The sequence below is a fragment of the Macrobrachium rosenbergii genome, chromosome 57 (genome assembly GCF_040412425.1).
Source record: "Macrobrachium rosenbergii isolate ZJJX-2024 chromosome 57, ASM4041242v1, whole genome shotgun sequence".
NCBI lineage: Eukaryota > Metazoa > Arthropoda > Malacostraca > Decapoda > Palaemonidae > Macrobrachium > Macrobrachium rosenbergii.
In genome coordinates, this window is record NC_089797.1 from 5,235,654 (window position 1) to 5,255,390 (window position 19,737).

Consider the following 19,737-nt stretch of genomic DNA (forward strand, 5'->3'; position numbering starts at 1 on the left):
CATTCATCCTTCAGCTGCTGAATCGACGATGAAACGGTTGTGTTAAAAAATATAAAAAAATGATCTCATCAGTCGCTTTGCGCATCTTCACGTAAGGCTCATTAGCAGTGTGTTTACCCTACACACACACACACACATACTGTGCTTTCACCCCTATCTAGCACTTACTCCCATGCACTATCTACAACTCGGTCCTTCCACTCTAGAACCTTTTGCAATCCATCTATAATAATAAAATCCGCGCAGGTATCTCTTCTTTGTCTGTCCTGGATGGGGACGGGGTAGCTAGGGGTCGGGAGGGTAGGGGAGACATGACACATCCACCCTCCTCCTGCAAACCTGTTTGTCCTCCCCAGGTGGGGGCAGGGTAGGTAGGGGAGACATGACAGGCGGCACCAGGTTCCAGCGCAGCGTATTCCATGCCATCAAGCTCGTTTAGATATAACTGTCATGATTTTTTCTTCCGGAGACTTTCAATTAATAAACTTCGTAACATATCTTTGATGTATCTCCCTCACCTTTCCAACAATTTTCACAGCACATTACTTCGCTAAAGATGTAGTTTGATAAGCCACGTCTTTTTATATTATAGGCTTTACATATACATAAACCTGTTTAATATACAGTATATTATATATATGTATATATTTTTATATTAAGCACAAAAATTTTTTTAATATCCAATTCACTATACCACAGGAACAGCATACACATAAGGGGGAATAATAACTGACAAGCACTTCGTCACCGGCAGAATTCGAACCACTGCCTACTTTGAAAACATCAGTACACGGTGACTTTGACCACTAAGCCATCAGTGTATAAGTGAACACAAGCACAATATACCATATATACACACACACACACACACACATACATACACACACACATATACATATATATATATATATATATATATATATATATATATATATATATATATATATAGCCATCTCTAGCCACTAGCAACCTGGTCCAAATAAGCAGTCTTTTCATAAGGTATTTCATACGGTGTATTACAGATTGCAATGACGTCACCTTCCGGGCCAAAATAAAAAACTAACGTTCTCCTTTTTTTTAAGTATCACAGTTTTATCGAAAGCACACACTTTTAGATTACTTCATCATTTAATACCGAATAAACGTCCCCTGCTTTTTTTCATTTCCCATTAAATTACTTAAAAGGTCAGGGAATTACTTAAACAGCATTTCCTACTTCGTTTTAGTTTACATAAATATTACAGAACTCATTAAAATTTCATAGCTTAATGCCGAGGCTGTATTTACCAGACCACAAGAGTAGTGCTTGAAAATTCATTACCCACACAGGAAAAGTTCCGGAGTCAAACATCATTTAATATTAAAAAAAAAAAAGTAAATTAAATTCAGCAAAAATGTAATTGTGACGAGAGAGAGAGAGAGAGAGAGAGAGAGAGAGAGAGAGAGAGAGAGAGAGAGAGAGAGAGAGAGAGAGAGAGACCCAGCAATGGATTATAATGAAAATTAAAGTATATGCAATGTGCAACTATTGAATTTTATTCCTGGCATTCGTGTTGAAGTAACAAGATCAATTTTCTGTCTAATCCATTTATCGACTGATGTATGACTTTATATATATATATATATATATATATATATATATATATATATATATATATATATATATATATATACATATACATACATACATATATATATATACATACATACATATATATATATACATACTGTACTGCTCTGAATCCTCATACAATTGTTATTTTCAAACAAATTCATACCAAATGCCAGTCTTCGCTTTTGGCTAAATTCTCTTTACAGATTAACATCGGTATTTTTATATTTTTGGACGGAGGGGCATTAAAAGTGCCTAAACATTCTTAAGAATATTAACAACAACGCATCTCCTTTTGCAGAATGTTCTTCAGCAAGTTATGTCGAGTTTTCCCGGGTTCATACAAATAATAACAGGAATAACAACATTAATAAACATAGGAAGATAAGCAACATGAAACACGCACTGCAACAAACACGAAGACATCAGTAAACAAATGATTAAAAAGCAATTATAGTTTCTGTACTGATATTGCCCCAGAATCTGGAAGCGATTGTTTGCAGTAAGATTCTTTTTTTTTTTTTTTTTGTATAATAAGCTTCAATCTTTCTCTCTCTCATTTGAAGATGATAAGGTGCAAGCTAACAGTGCTTAAGGGAATAAGTGATATAAACGAAAACTAATGTTGAATAAAATTTCCTGGCATAGATTCACACACTCTCTCTCTCACTCTCTAGCGACACACATACACAAATACACCTCACATTAATGCGTAAACCCATTCAAAAACCCAAACATTTTAATGAGCCTACACAGAACAATCTCTCTCTCTCTCTCTCTCTCCCTAGATCAGGAAAGGGAAGAAAGAGCTATGGGCTAAAGTTAGGTGCCTATTGACATTCCGCCTTTAAATGGCACCATGGAGTGCCAAATGGCACATTCTCCTTTCAAAAAAAAAAAAAAAAATTTTTATCTCTCAACCATGACCAACTTCTTTCCCTATTTGTGAGGTTGACTGACTTTGAGCAAACAATGGCTTCGAGAAAAAACTGGCCCATAAAGTGGAAAAGAGAGAGAGAGAGAGAGAGAGAGAGAGAGAGAGAGAGAGAGAGAGAGAGAGAGAGAGAGAGAGAGAGAGAATCTAAGTCAGGAAATCATATTCAATATTAGCTTTCATTTTTGTCAATTATTACCATAAGTTCTGTCAGATCGCAAGTTCATCATTCTCAGTGAGTTGAGAGAGAGAGAGAGAGAGAGAGAGAGAGAGAGAGAGAGAGAGAGAGAGAGAGAGAGATATAGAGAGATAGATATATATATATATATATATATATATATATATAATATATATATATATATATATATATATATATATATATATATATATATATATATATATATATGGAACGTAACGTAGGATACACACCAACTACAGACATCATTAAACAATCCACCTCCTATCATATTAACCTCATAAATTATAAAGCGGAGCAGAATTGCCCCCGCCCCCCCGCCTTGGTGTTTAGAGACGAAATTCCTGTAACCCTATGTCAATGAAATTATCGCTCACCAAATACAGGGATAATTAAGTCTCGTGAGCAAATACCATCGCCTCCCTCGAGGTATCGAGTTATTGACCGTTGTTATTAATTATCATTGTTAATAATGGATTTGACCGTGTACTAATAGTATCAGTAGTATCAGTATTAGTAGTAGTAGTAGTAGTGGTAATAGTTGGATTACAATTACTAATTGTTTTCATAATACAATTAGTTTCATCTTCAGTGTTCACATTGCTACAACTGTAATGATTATTTCCAAATAGTTATCAATATTCATTTAAATTTAATTAATAGAGTTATTAAGTGTTAATTTTTAATACTGTAATTCATAACAGACTGATTAATTAATTCATTGTTACTAAAACTGCATGACTATCATTAAAAATAGAGAAATTCTGTTTTGAGAGAGCAGTTAAATATAACTATAAAAAAATATGAAAATTATTTTTAAAATCCTCTTAACTTCAAATTTGTCTATGCTCGGGAAATCGTGGTCGAGTTGTTAGCGTTATCCCTGACCGAGTGTCCGGACGTCAAATATTCGAAGAATATGGTCACTAACTTCCTCTGTGTTCCCTGCATCGTTCTATGAAAAGAGATTTCTAAATGTTCTCTTTTTGAAGATTAAAGTCTCTTCAGATTAAAAAACACACACAAAAAGTACCGCATAATTTAATGAAGAGTCAGTGATTCGTAAGAATTTTTGGAATGAAGCTGGCGATGTTACGGGAATACTGATGGGAATACTGACGGGAATAATTCCAGGAATATTGACTGGAATACTTCCAGGAATTTTGACGGGAATACTCCCAGGAATTTTGACAGGAATACTTGAAGGAATATTGACGGGAATACTGACTGGAATTCTGACAGGAATATTCATGGGAATACTGAAGGGAATATTGACGGGAATACCGACTGGAATTCTGACGGGAATATTCGTTCAACGCCCCAGTGAAGTTGATATTCCACCGAAGAATATTTACGGGAATACTGAAGGGAATATTGACGGGAATACCGACTGGAATTCTGACGGGATGATTGATTGACGGGAATATTCGTTCAACGCCCCAGTGAAATTGATATTCCCACCAAGAATATTTACGGGAATACTGAAGGGAATATTGACGGGAACACCGACTGTAATTCTGACGGGAATACTGACGAGAATATTCGTTCAACGCCCCAGTGAAGTTGATACTCCCCCCAAGAGGTTAAGATGACTTCAACCCTACCCACACATAATAAATGCAATAAACGCTCATTGCCTGAACGTCATTCATTCGAGGCCTTCGCCCCAGCGGAGACTCCTCGAACTAAGACAGCATTCACCTCGAACACTCGACCCTCAAAACCCTTAGGAGGCAGAGAGATGAATCCAATCTCGCACCTCGAATAATATATATTAATAAATGTTCGAAGACGACGCGTTACTCATTTCTGCCCACCGAGTATTCGCTTTCGTCTCGCGCCCTACTAGCCAGGGCAAATGGCCCCACATGTCTTGATGTGTCAGGGGGAAAAAGGGGAAAATCGAGAGTTTACGCGACTTTGATTCCAATTCGCTTAACGAATGCTCCCGCGAGGGACATTATTCATGTTTCTGCTCTTCGCTGGTCCTGTACAAAAACAAGTGTTCGGTGTTCGTCTTCACGTGGCCATGAAGTCTTTAGTCTCACTAACTTCCTTCTTCTTCTTCTTCTTCATTCTGCTTATTCTTACTTTGGTTCCTTATTTCTTCTTTCTATTATTATTATTATTATTATTTTATTATTATTATTTTATTATTATTGTTATTATTATTATTATTATTCAGAAAACGAACCACATGGGCCACTGACTTGAAATTCAAGCTTACAAAGAATACGGTGTTCATTTGCCAGAAGTAACAGATGGTAACAGTTAGAACAGAGAAAAAGGGATAAATTATTAGAAAAGAAAAAATAAACTGACAAATGAATAAATAAATGGATAAAAATTTACGTATATCATTAAAACAGGGTAGGTGTTAATATTACTATCATCTCAATTTTTATCAAAGCTAAATTTCTTATTAATATTAACTTTATTGTTAAATTATCATCCTGCCTTCGCTTTGGGAAATCACGGTAGGTGTTAATATCACTCTCATCTCAATTGTCTCTCATTAATTTTAACATTATTGTTACATTATCACCATGCCTTCGCTTTGGGAAATCACGGTAGTTGTTAGTATTACTATCATCTCAATTTTTATCAAAGCTAAATTTCTTATTAATTTTAACATTATTGTTACATTATCATCCTGCCTTCGCTTTAAGAAATCACGGTAGGTGTTAATATTACTATCATCTCAATTTTTATTAAAGCTAAATTTCTTATTAATTTTAACATTATTGTTACATTATCACCATCCCTTCGCTTTGGAAAATCACGGTGGGTGTTAACAATTACTATCATCTCAATTGTCATTGTTAAGCTTCTTATTAATATCAACATTCCTGTTACATTATCACTGTGCTTCTGCCTTGGGAAATCACGGTAGGTGTTAACAGTACTATCATCTCAATACTAAAATTAATATTAACATTATTGTTACATTATCATCAACATTACTATCATCTCAGTTATCAATGCTGAAATTCTTATTTTAATATCAACATCACTGTTACATTATCACTGTGCTTCTGCCCTGGGAAATCACGGTAGGTGTTAACATTACTATCATCTCAATGCCAAAATTAATATTAACATTATTGTTATGTTATCATCAACATTACTATCATCTCAATTACCAATGCTAAAATTCTTATTTTAATATCAACATCACTGTTGCATTATCACTGTGCTTCTGCCTGGAGAAATCACGGTAGGTATTAACAATTACTATTATCTCAATTGTCAATGCTAAAAATTCATATTAATATCAACATTATTATTACATTATCATCAACATTACTACCATCTCAGTTACCAACGCTAAAAATCTTAATTTAATATCAACATCACTGTTACATTATCACTGAGCTTCTGCCTGGAGAAATCACGGTAGTTATTAACAATTACTATTATCTCAATTGTCAATGCTAAAAATTCATATTAATATCAACATTATTATTACATTATCATCAAGCATTACTACCATCTCAGTTACCAACGCTGAAATTCTTATTAATATCAACATCACTGTTACATTATCACTGTGCTTCTGCTTGGAGAAACACTACCCAGCCGCGTGCCATCGTCATGCAGCCGTAAATCCCTCACCAGAAGTTTTGGCACCTTGCTGGCGAAAGCATTTTTCTGCCCATCCTAATTTACACCCGCGGGATATTTCTGCTTATTGTCGCCAGAGTGTAAATTGCAGAGGGGCCGAGGGGAGATGTACTCACCTGCCGGGTCTCGTAGGGGGGATGGTCTCTTAATTGCACAGGTAGCTTTGAATCTTAAGGTTTTTTTTTTTCTAACGGTGATTTTAGCTAGTTTTGTCATTGGTCTTTTCTTTTTGTCGTTATCTTTATTCTGCTTTGTTTCTCGTTTATTCTTATGACGCGAGTGTCATATTTTGTCGAGGTTTGATTGGCAAGATACTGGCCTTTTTTTTGGCATGCTGTATGTGGTGAATAATAATAATAATGATAATAATAATAATAATAATAATAATAATAATAATCATCATCATCATCATCTCGAGTTACTAAAATGGTGAAGATATGTACAATGAAGTCAGTGTAATAATAATAATAATAATAATAATAATAATAATAATAATAATAATAATATATACTTTATAATAATCTCATAATCTCGAGTTACTAAAATGGTGAAGAAATCTACAATGATGTCAGTGTAAATATATTCCAATAATAATAATAATAATAATAATAATAATAATAATAATAATAATAATAATAATAATAATAATAATTTATAAAAATCTCATAATCGCATGAGTCACTAAAATGGTTAAGAAATCCACAATGATGTCTGTGTAAATATATTACAATAATAATAATAATAATAATAATAATAATAATATAATAATAATGATGATGATGATGATGGCTCAAAGTGTCTGTGGATTATGAACTGTTGGTCTAATTGGGTTAGCAATCTTGTTCTGTACGTGCTTCGAATTCCCGGAGTTTGAGGGACAAGATTATTTTATCTACTTCGGTTGAGAATTAATGGGTTTTGTGGCCTGAATTCTTTCTGAAGTTGAGAATTCTTGATGTCTTCTGAGAATCTACGGTCCCTGTGAGTATCGAATTCCTGGTTTCTGAAAAGTGAGGTTTCTTGACCTAAGCGAGATGAGAATTTATGGTCTAGGTATTGTAAGCTGAGAATTTTTGGCGCCTGAGGATCTTACTTCTTGATTTCTAAAAGGTGAGATTTCGTGATCAAATTGGAATGAGAATTTTTGGTCTGGGGATTTGAAAGTTGAGAATTGCTGGTCTCCGGGTTGAGAATTTCCGTTGCCTGAGGATCTTAATTGTTGGTTCCTAAAAGGTGAAATTTCTTGACCACAATGAGATGAGAATTTATGGTCCAGGTGTCTGTAAGCTGAGAATTCCTGGTCTTTGAGTTCAGAATTTTTGGTACCTGAGGATCCTTAATTCTTGCTTTTTAAAATGAGAATTTTTGGTCAAGGTATTTGTAACCAGAGAATTCCTGGTCTCCGTGTTGAGAATTTTTGATGCAAGAGTTTCTCCAATTCTTGAATTCGGACGGTTAAAAAAAAACTTGTTCACTGGAACTGACAATCCTTTATCTAAAAGGTTTAGGGAATTCTTTCTTTATTGAGCGTAAGTATGAACTGAATATAGAATTTAGGCCAAAGGCCAAGCACTGCTACCCAGGAGGTCATTCAGCGCTGAAATGGAAACTGGGGGTAAACAGGACTGAAAGGTGTAACAGGAGGAAAACCTCGCATTTGCACTATGAATCAATTGTTAGGAGATGGTGGAAAGTAATAAGGAAGAAAGATAACATGAAAGGACATACAGTAAAAGGAATGAAAGGGGTTGCAGCAAGGGGCCGAAGGCACGCTGCAGAGAACCTTAAGTAATGCCTACGGTGCACCGCATGAGGTGCACTGACGGCACCCCCCCCCCCCACGGGGCTTACGTATTGGTAGCATCTTCGAACCCAGAGACCCTCCACGTGGGAATACATCTCCATTGCATTCTCCAAATTTCGCTTCTCGAAAGGCAGCAGAAGTTAATAATATCCCAGCTCATTTGAGAGCGCCCCATTTGCCAGAAAGCGAGCGAGCTATCGAGCGCGCGAGCGCGCCAGCGATCGCGTCAACGTTGCTGACAGCTTCCATCATCGACTGCGTGCTAATGTTGATGGCGTTGATGCTGATGCTGATGATAATGATGATACTGATGATTCCTGTGTCGAATGCGTGATTGAGGGAGAAGATGATGAAGTATGTAAGGAGGAGTAGGAGGAGGATGCGGTAACGAGAGAGAGAGAGAGAGAGAGAGAGAGAGAGAGAGAGAGAGAGAGAGAGAGAGAGAGAGAGGGAATGATGATGAGATGCAGCTTGCATTTTTGTCCTTAAATACAGGAGACGCTGAGAGAAAAGAAAAGAAAAACTTAAAAATGCTTTTAATAAAAAACAGTAATGTCGCCTCGAGACTATTTTCCTATCAATAAACTTCTTCTAGTCTTCCAGCACAGGCAAAAATATCTTCTGTAACAAGATGATGCTGATGATGACGATTGGGGGGAATATGAAAAGGTTTCTCCAACAAGGCGTTTCTGGCGTCGATATCTAAGCTTCCCAGAGTAAAACTTCGTTCTTGTAATGATGTACCGATGAGGGGGGGAGGGGGAATCAAAGTCGTTAGTGTGGGAAATGGGGTGCCACCTCCAATAAATGAGGACTTTTTTTATATCGAGGGGGGGGGAAGGGATTTACTTGATTTTGTGGATTTACGTTTTAATCGAGTGTCCTACAATTTTCTTTATCTTAGATTTATAATTTTTTTTTACTTTGGATTTATACTTTTTTTTTATCTCGGATTAATAATTTTTTACCTCAGATTTATATATAATTTTTTTTTACTTTGGATTGATACTTTTTTTATTTCAGATTAATTTTTTACCCCAGATTTAAAATTTTTTTACTTTGGATTTATACCTTTTCTTTTTATCTCAGATTAATAATTTTTTACCTCACATTTATATATAATCTTTTTTACTTTGGTTTTAATTTTTGTTTATGTCTCACATTAATCATTTTTGTACCCAGGATTTATATATATTTTTTTTTTACTTTGGATTTACACTTTTTTTTATTATCTCAGATTAATAATTTTCTAAGTATTTTTATTCATCTACTTAGCAAAATGAACGCGACTACAACAGCCTGCTCAGAAAGAATCAAACTTCCTCACGTTACAAAGAGCTTCCAATCACCACTAACTTCTTTTCTGATAAAAAAAAAAAAAACTTTTCATTCGCTGTTGACGCTTTTTGTCTATATCTCAAAAACAACTTGCAATACTGCAGTGTAAGCAAGTCATGTTGCTAGCTCACGCTCCACTGCTTACACTAATTGCTTACACTGCAATGCTAACACTGCTTATTTACAATACTTCCTAACAAGCATTATTCAAGGGATCCTATGCACACATTCATTCTGAATACGCCAATGGAGACCATTCAACTTGTTCTGGAAGTTGATGTATTTATATCGAGTTTTAAATTTTATCTTTTTCATTTTTTTTCTAACTTTTTTTTTTTTTGAAGTGCTTCCATTGACGACTACCAACCCAAAAATAACACAATTATCGCACTGGCCAGAACATGAAACGCCAGAATCCATCATAAATTCATAATTAGATCTGAAATTCAATTTGACAGCCTAAAAAAAATAAAATGACAGCCCCTCCCCCTCCCACCCCTCTCTCTCTGCTTCCTCCCCCGGGGTTGGGGGAGGGTCTCTGTATGGTCCACGCTATTTCCGAAATAATTTTATGTATAGCGTTTTATTATGTGCAGAGGATGTGTGGACCCAGCGCCCATTGAAGTTGTTTGTTTGTTCGTTTGGCGTAATTATTTAAGCGGGAGTTAGTGATATATATTTACGGAAATATCAAAACATTACATTTTTTTCCCATAAGCCTTTTACCCTCAGATGGCTGGCTCCCACTATAGACTTTTATGGGATGAAGTTGCTGGCCCCATGTCCTTTCCCATGGCGGTTACGGCCGACCACAGTCGACTGACTACCAGGTAGATATTCATTCCCGCAGCCAAGCACAATCGACTGACTATCAGGTTGACAATCATTGATGCAGCCAACTAAAATCTACTCACTACCATGTAGGCAACCACAGCTACAGCCAACCACAATCGACTGACCACCAGGTAGAAATCACAGCTGAAGTCAGCAGGCGTACAATTGGATTCACAAGTACGGGCTTAATCTTTAGTAATATATATATATATATATATATATATATATATATATATATATATATATATATATATATATATATATATATATATATTCAAGGTGAGCTCAAATTCAAAAGGAACAAATCATTTATATTGATGGTCAACAAACAAGCAGAAGATGAATATATATATATATATATATATATATATATATATATATGTGTGTGTGTGTGTGTGTGTGTGTGTGTGTGTGTGTGTGTGTGTGTGTGCAGCAGTTCAAGAATGATGGAGTTCAAAAATAATGGACAAAAATAATTAAGTACTGCAGTCTAAAATTTTGGAGTTACGACACCAAAAGACCTTTGCTGCTAGGCAGATAAATAAACAAAATGTAACGACGAACATAAATTTGTACATACCGGAACAAATATATAGATCGGCAAAATGAAAGTGGAACTGAAACTGGAGTATGAAATGGGCAAAAAGTATTGAAAATGGAAACTTCAGAAGAAAGATCAAAAGATTTACGAGAAACTAATGTACTATCTTTTTTTTTTGTCATGGTCTCTTATTTACTCCTATTTAATTCTGAACTACTGCGAATGTCAGTAAATGTCTATTACTTATTCTTAATGCTTAACAATCGTGAAACATTACTGAATAAACTGAAATAAAGTACGCAAAAGGCGATATATAACTCATCCAAATATCAGAGTAAAGCTGATTACAATAATCATCAATGTACGTAAATTCTAATTACGCTTATATTCCTGCCACTGTTCACTAACTGTACAGAAATAATGAATTCATTATACCCTTCAACAAAGGATATTACAGAATACAATGAACCACTTCATTCAGTAAATATAATGTTACAAAATTTAGCGGACATAGGTGCCTCCTTTACACAAAGGGGGTATCTTGTCATAATTCCTGCATTCTGACGAGAGAGAGAGAGAGAGAGAGAGAGAGAGAGAGAGAGAGAGAGAGAGAGAGAGAGAGAGAGAGAGAGAGAGAGAGAGAGAGAGAGAATGATTTTTTCTTTATGGAGATCATAATGTCTAGACGGATCTATTATACGATTTTACAGTACTAATATCAATATGTATATTGAATAAAATAATTTCGTATTTATCATTTCGTCTCTCTCCTTGTGACTCTGTGAACCTGCTAATCCTAACCACACCCTCCCCTCTCCCACTCTCATCTACCAACCCCCAGGTACTGTCACAACTCACGACACAATACTCATCGCACAGCTGGCAACAACAGCATTTGCACTAGCAAGCGAGGGCAAATGAATACAGTTCCGTGTTGCAGGCATTGGTAAATGCCGCCGTTACAGAATATAAATTTGTGCCTTTACGGATCCTTCTGCTGCCCAATTGTTAAACATGGGCACGTGCCCACTTCATCTGCGACAACAATGCCAGAATTCGTTGTATTTTTTTATTTTTTTTTTTTTAGCAGTTCCAGAGCAACGATGGGTTGTCGAAAAAGTTTTTTGGGTTGCGTAGTGAAGGGGTTGTAGGTTGTGAATGTTGTTGCGTAATGAAAGGGTTGTAGGGTTGTGAATGTTGAAGATATATACTGTGTATATATATATATATATATATATATATATATATATATATATATATATATATATATATCTCACTTTCACACAAACACACACACACACACATATATATATATATATATATATATATATATATATATATATATAATGACATTGTTATTCTATATATATATATATATATCTATGTATATATATCTAATGACACATATATATATACACATATACATATATGTAAATATATATTATACATATACATTCTAGTGAAAGTTTTTCGTATCTCTCTCTCACACACACACACACACACACACACAACACAGGTCGCCTTCGTTGTCACATCCTGTTACGAATGTAATCGCCCAGTGCTTTTGGCCGAAGAATAAACCTTGCTGAAGCTTTCGCATAATACCTGACTCACGGAGAGCTCCCAAGCCATAGTGATAAAGATTAATCATCTTAGACTTTCTCTCTCTCTCTCTCTCTCTCTCTCTCTCTTTAGAAAAATGGGGGAAAATTACTGGAATCCAAGAAGTTAGAGATATATGGATTTATACTGTGGGACGTTGCAGATATGGTGCTGGAAACTATAGAGGATGATTTGACGCTGAAAGCAACAAATAGATAAATGAAAAAATTAATACGTAAATAAAAATGTAAATAAATAAATACTGATTAGTAACGACTGTACATGAGCACGGGAGAGAAGCAGGACATTTACAAAATAAAGGCAAATCACATAACATCGCTGACATAGATGCAGGCGACGAACAAAAAAAGCACGGGACAGGACGGTCAAAATTACATTTCACCAAAAAAAAAAAAAAAAAAAAAAAAAAAAAAAATTAAATAAATAAATGAATTAATAAATAAATAAATATAAATATAAAAAGTCACGAATGTTTTCCAGGTAAATAAAGAAGTTACGAAGTTCAATTACTAATGTAAAATATGACAACACTACTTTACAGGTATGATTTCTGATAATGTATGGAAAGGCATAGATAGAGCCGCTATGCCGAATACGAATGTCCTCAACAGCGGAAATAAAACGACATTTCTCCTACTAATAAAGCACTTTGAAGATGGGTAGTTCTGAATAAGCATAAATATATATATAGAGTATATATATATATATATATATATATATATATATATATATATATATATATATATATATATATATATATATATGTGTGTGTGTAATCATGAATAAACAAAAACAAAAGTCACTAAAACATAAAACTACAAACAACAAAAAATCAGCTTGAAAAAGATTTACATACTGGCTGAAACTACAAAACTCAATAAATAGTACAAAAAAAAAAATAAATAAAAAAAAAATAAACTGGAAATACTGAAAAACAATAAAATCCCGCAGCCACTCCAATAATGCCGCCACAACAGACAAACACCAATACATACAAAACACCAATACGACAAGTGTTTTATTCGATCAAAGGCCCAATACTGATTATTGCAACATGATTTACTTAGCATCATGATCATCAATCAATACGTGGGGGTAGGGGGGTTACTTGGGGGGGGGGGGGAGGGGAGGGGTCACACAGACCCCGTGCAAAAAAAAGCATTAAATAACAGACCAAAGCACATTTACAGGGAATTTAAAATGGCACTTTTTGCGCGTGATATTTGAATGTAAGTGTGCATTTTAAAATAGCTCTTTCAAGCCATATTCGAAAATAGTTTTAATCACATAGACATATATGATATATATATAAATATATATATATATATATATATATATATATATATATATATATATATATATATATATATATATATATATATATATATGTATAAGTATAAACCGGTCAGGACCTATAACCAGTCTTATTTTTTTACCTGTGGAGATAGATAACAGTCATGACCTATACAGTCTTATTTTTTTACCTGTGGATATATATATATATATATATATATATATATATATATATATATATATATATATATATATATATATATATATATATCAGAGAGAGAGAGAGAGAGAGAGAGAGGTCGAAAAATTACATTTGGTAGACCATCAAGTAAAAAAAAAAAAAAAAAAAAATTCTCTACCCACCTTCAAGCTTCCCGCAGACATCGGAACAGAAAAAATACTGAAAAACTGAAAAACCTTGATCGTGAGATAACTTGTATCACCCTGGCATTGTAATTTCATAATAATTATGTCAGATAAACATGGCAAAACAAAAACATATTTACAAAGAAACTCATATTCAATTGTCCCAATCACATCTGGGTAAAAAACCCGGAGAGAGAGAGAGAGAGAGAGAGAGAGAGAGAGAGAGAGAGAGAGAGAGAGAGAGAGAGAGAGAGAGAGAGAGAGAGAGAGAGATATTCCCGATGCAGCTGCATTTGACGCTGTCAATAAAAAATGACGACTCCACGAAGCGTGCTCGTGTCAAAAGCATACCACACGTTTTCTAGCTTTAAAACGCGGAATTGCCTCGGTAAATGCAATGTCTCACACACACACACACACATATATACATGTATATATATGTACACACATATGTAATTGTAGCAGCCACAATGTCCTCTTAACTTCTCGAATTCTTCGCGCTCTTTGGATACGCTTGTCACTACGATGCCTTAGATCGAAGCGCAAGAAATTTGAAGCAATTATGATATCCGGTAGCGGGAAACGAACCCGCGTCCCCATAATCACAACGAGGTCGCGTTGCCGACCTGCCCACGTGAAGAAGATATATATATATATATATATATATATATATATATATATATATATATATATATATATATATATATATATATATATATATATATATATATATATATAAAACAGATTGAGAGCTGGAGGTAATATCAATTCAAACAATTAGACGACAACCATATTATGCTGTGTGTACCATTACCACTAACATTTTAATCTTCGCCACTGCTACTGACACAAAGATCCTCTTATGATAATAAAATAAAACGAGATAAAACATTAGTAAAGAAAAGATCCACAGTAAAATAAAATTAAAACAAAGTAATTGTTAAAGAACAGCGAAACATTTTAACAAGAAAACCCAACAAAAGAAGGAAAACCACACAAAACGATAACAATCACTATCGAAAAGAAGTGATAAATATGAAGAACAACAGACACATACCTTATTAACAAACAACAAACAAACACAAACACACACGCACAAACAAAACTCGGCCCACCAGCCAGCGAGAACCCTACAGCATATATATACCACGCATCAACGCCAGGTAAAAGTAAATGAACGAACAAAAACCGCAAAAGAAAGAATTCTTATAAAGATTCCTTTTCATTCATTTTAAATCAGGCCGCGCATCATTCTCCTCCTGGGAGGAAAGTTCGCCTTCATCTCAGCTGGTTATTGTGGGGGAGCTGTGGTGTCTCCTCACAGAAACAAAGAAATCGAACGGAAGTACAAGAAAGTGTATTTGTTTTTTGGGGGGACGTAAAAGGCTTCGAAAAGAGAAGAATGCGCCTAAGTTAACTCAGGAGTTTGTAGGCATATACAGTAGATATGCTCTTAGAATTGGGTTAATTTTCTGAATATCTGAATATATATCTATATATATCCATCTATATATATATATATATATATATATATATATATATATATATATATATATATATATATATATATATATATATACATATATATATATATATATATATATATATATATATATATATATATATATACATACACATATACACACAGAATTAATATACATATATATATATACATATATAGACATATATATATATATATATATATATATATATATATATATATATATATATATATATATATACCTTCATATTGGTGGAAGAGACTTTTCAAAAAGCAAGACTAAACTGACTTAATCTAATCTGACTGCCCTTAAAAAAATTCATATAATAATAACTATGAAACTGAGGGCAGCTGTACAAGAACCTGATCTACGCTTTATAGAGTTTTAAGTTTTTTTATTTTTTATCATTTAAATTATAACTAACTTCTTTAGTCTTTTTTTTTGGGGGGGAGGTGATTAACTGATGGAAAACCTGACCTAATCTAACTCGAAGCTTAAAAGTAATTTTAGGACGTAGGCGCATAGCCAATAAAAATTGGCCTGGCCTAATCTAACTTGGACTTATGGCCCACTGTAGACCCCCCGAAAAGTTCTGAAAACGTTTTCACACTCTGCGCGTACAGTTAATGACGTTTTTAAACTCTCTCTCTCTCTCTCATGAGTGAGAACAATTACATTTTATTACGATTCTTGTTATTCTTTTCTCTCTGCCTCGCACGCACTCTCTCTTATTCTCCTTTTGAATGAATTACATAGTGACATCTCTCTCACCCTAATAAATTACACTGGTGTGTTCTCTCTCACTGAATGAAATTGTTTTCATTATTCTTCTTCTTCTCTCTTCTCTCTCTCTCTCTCTCTCTCTCTCTCTCTCTCTTTATGAGTGAAACTGCTTATGAGTGTTCTCGAATTGATATACTTCTGCTCCTGAATGAACAGAAAACCTTCTTCCTTTTTTCTCTCTCTCTATCTACTTCCTTACGAATGAAACTGCCTATGAATACTCTCTGATTCATATGTTTCCCCTTCTAAATGGAATGATAATCTTCTTCGTTTTCATCTTGTTCCTTTTCTCTCTCTCTCTCTCTCTCTCTCTCTCTCTCTCTCTCTCTCTCTCTCTCTCTCTCTCTCTCTCCTTCCTTGTGAATGAAATCGATCACGAGTATACACTCGGATACATGTTTCTCCTTCTGAATGAAATAACAATTTTCTTATTCGTCTTCATCTTCTCTCTCTCTCTCTCTCTCAAGACACACAGCACTCAGGCAAGGCGAAAACGAGAGCGAAGAAAATAAAAACAACTTCAGAAAGAGAGAGAGAGAGAGAGAGAGAGAGAGAGAGAGAGAGAGAGAGAGAGAGAGAGAGAGAGAGAGAGAGAGAGAGAGACCTCCAAGGAAATTACTTGGCGACGGCTTTTAATGGAAAGTTTGACAGCTCGGAATTGAGAAGCTCCTTCTCCTCTTCTCTTCTCGTGGCTCCTATTGCTATTGCTATTGCTTCAGCTATTGCTACTGCTCAGCTGTTCGAGGAGGAGGAGGAGGAGGAGGAGGAGAGGAGGAGGAGGAGGAGGAGGAGGAGGAGGAGGAGGAGGAGGATCATCCTCCACAACCCCAAGCCTATCTATCCCCACCTATCCCAGACAGTCTCTTCTTACAAATATATAAAATATATATATATATATATATATATATATATATATATATATATATATATATATATATATACATATACATATATATATACACACATATATATATATATATATATATATATATATATATATATATATATATATATATATATATATATATATATTACACACACAAAAGATCCCAATCGTTCCTCTAATACTTCCACCTCTCTCTCTATATATTTATATATTTATATATATATATATATATATATATATATATATATATATATATATATATATATATATATATAGAGAGAGAGAGAGAGAGAGAGAGAGAGAGAGAGAGAGAGAGAAGGTCCTCTATCCCCTCTCTCTCAAAATACCTTCTGTGTTTTCCTTCGATAAAAAGTCGGCAGCCATACTGAGGTAGACCCAGATTGGATCTGGCGAGAAGTGAAAAATGAACTACAGAGAGAGAGAGAGAGAGAGAGAGGTCAAGAGTCTGCTGTTTATAGTCGCTCCTAAACCAAAGGCGCAGGTTCGAGTCCTGGCAGGAACAGAAGCGCAAATAAGTTAAAATTCCCTTTAGGTGTGTATAAGATATTTCCAAGGTATTGTGAAAGCTATACTGAACGATATTTGTGGTTTATATAAATAAATATATATTATATATAATATATATATATATATGATTATTATATATGATTATTTATATATATAAGAAATATATATATATATATATATATATATATATATATATATATATATATATATATATATATATATATATATATATATATATATATATATATATACATACACACACACACACATACGCACACACACACGTTTCAGCCCTCATGAGAATCGAACCCTGTACCTTCTCATATTAAGCAGAAGTTCTACGCCATCTCAATTTTTTTTTACAGAAAAACTACCTTTACGTGATATTAACTTGGGAACACTGAGAAAGTCACTCCTTAATTTCCCCTTAGTAATCAAAGCGGATGTAAAGAACAGCCACAAAAATTATCCATTTATAATTATTTTTTTATGAACTGGTCCAAATCAGAGCATAGCAGGATTTTCTCTTATTAAATTAATAAATAAGTAAATAAACGAACAACATAAAAGTTATGTTCAGCACGGGTCGAGAAAACAATGGCCAGATTGGGAAAACTGAAGCAGAGATAGAATTCCAAAGTTTGGCAGCAGACTTTTTTTTTTTTTACGTTACCAATCAAAACAAGTGAAGGTATACAATTTAGTATATATATATATTTATATATATATATACATCTACATATACATACATCTCTATATCTATATATATATATATATATATATATATATATATATATATATATACACAGGCATTGTCAGTTACTCCAAATATAGCAGTGTAATTCAAATGTGAATGCATGGTATGCGAGCGACTTCGCTTAATATGAATACTGATTTTGTAGTTCGTCTCTTTCTCTCTCTGTATCAGAAAATTGACGAGTCTCTCTCTCTCTCTTTATCAGAAAATTGACCAGTCTCTCCTCTCTCTCTCGATTTCTGTATTAGCTAATTTCTCCCTCACTCTCTATATCAGAAAACTGCTCGCTCTCTCTCTCGCTTGCACTATATCAGAATTTTTCTTTCTCTCTCTCTCTCTCTCTCAGCTTTTTATTTCCTCCCTTTTTCCCTTAGTTGCCAAACAATGCCCAGCACCGCCAATCTCACGGCCCATTCTCTCCCCTCTTCGTGGAAGGAAAAAAAGAGGGAAAGAAAAGTTGATAAAATAGGCAATAACAACGTCCGTCGACTTAATTAAAGATTATCCCCCCTTCCCTCTCTCTCTCTCTCTCTCTCTCCCTGTGTGAAAGAACTATAACCTTTTTCAGCTAACATATTCACGGGGAGCCATATTCATCTAAGTAGTTGGATATCTCTCTCTCTCTCTCCTAATTCTGTATAGCCACTTTCTATATGAATTATTCCCTTCTCTGCAACATTAATGGAACCATATGCGTTTGTACGTATCTATGAATCTGGTTAACACCGATTAAGATATACGTATTAGCCCCCTTAGATGTAACAGAATTTAGCAGAAATCCCGATCCCCCACCCCCTCTCTCTCTCTCTCTCTCTCATTTATTCCCAGTGGCGTAGGAAAAACTACACATTATCTCCTTCCGTTGCAATATTCATAGAAATCTCTCTCTCTCTCTCGGCAGTTGCAATATTCAAGAGAATCGTTTTTTTTTTTTTTTTTTTTTTTTTTGTACCACCAAAGCGAAAGAATTTTAAAATTTATGTCTAGGCGTGATGACGAAAATAATGACCCACCCCTCCCAGCTTCTCCTGGCCCGACCCATTGGGAGAAACTGCTTCATAAAATAAAAATAGTATTACGATTAAATAGTTACCTACTTCATGATGGAGGAACCGC

General features: G+C 34.4%; 1 protein-coding gene across 1 annotated transcript in view; it reads right to left on the reverse strand.

Annotated features, from left to right (window-relative positions):
• Nucleotides 1-18,685: 18,685 nt before the first annotated feature.
• The window catches only part of LOC136836946 (uncharacterized), a 465,631-nt gene continuing 464,579 nt past the window's right edge, over nt 18,686-19,737 (reverse strand). Inside the window, exon 2 of the mRNA XM_067101466.1 lies at nt 18,686-19,737. This exon is cut by the window's right edge and continues 34 nt beyond it. The gene's annotated coding sequence lies outside the window, so the exon portion shown is untranslated.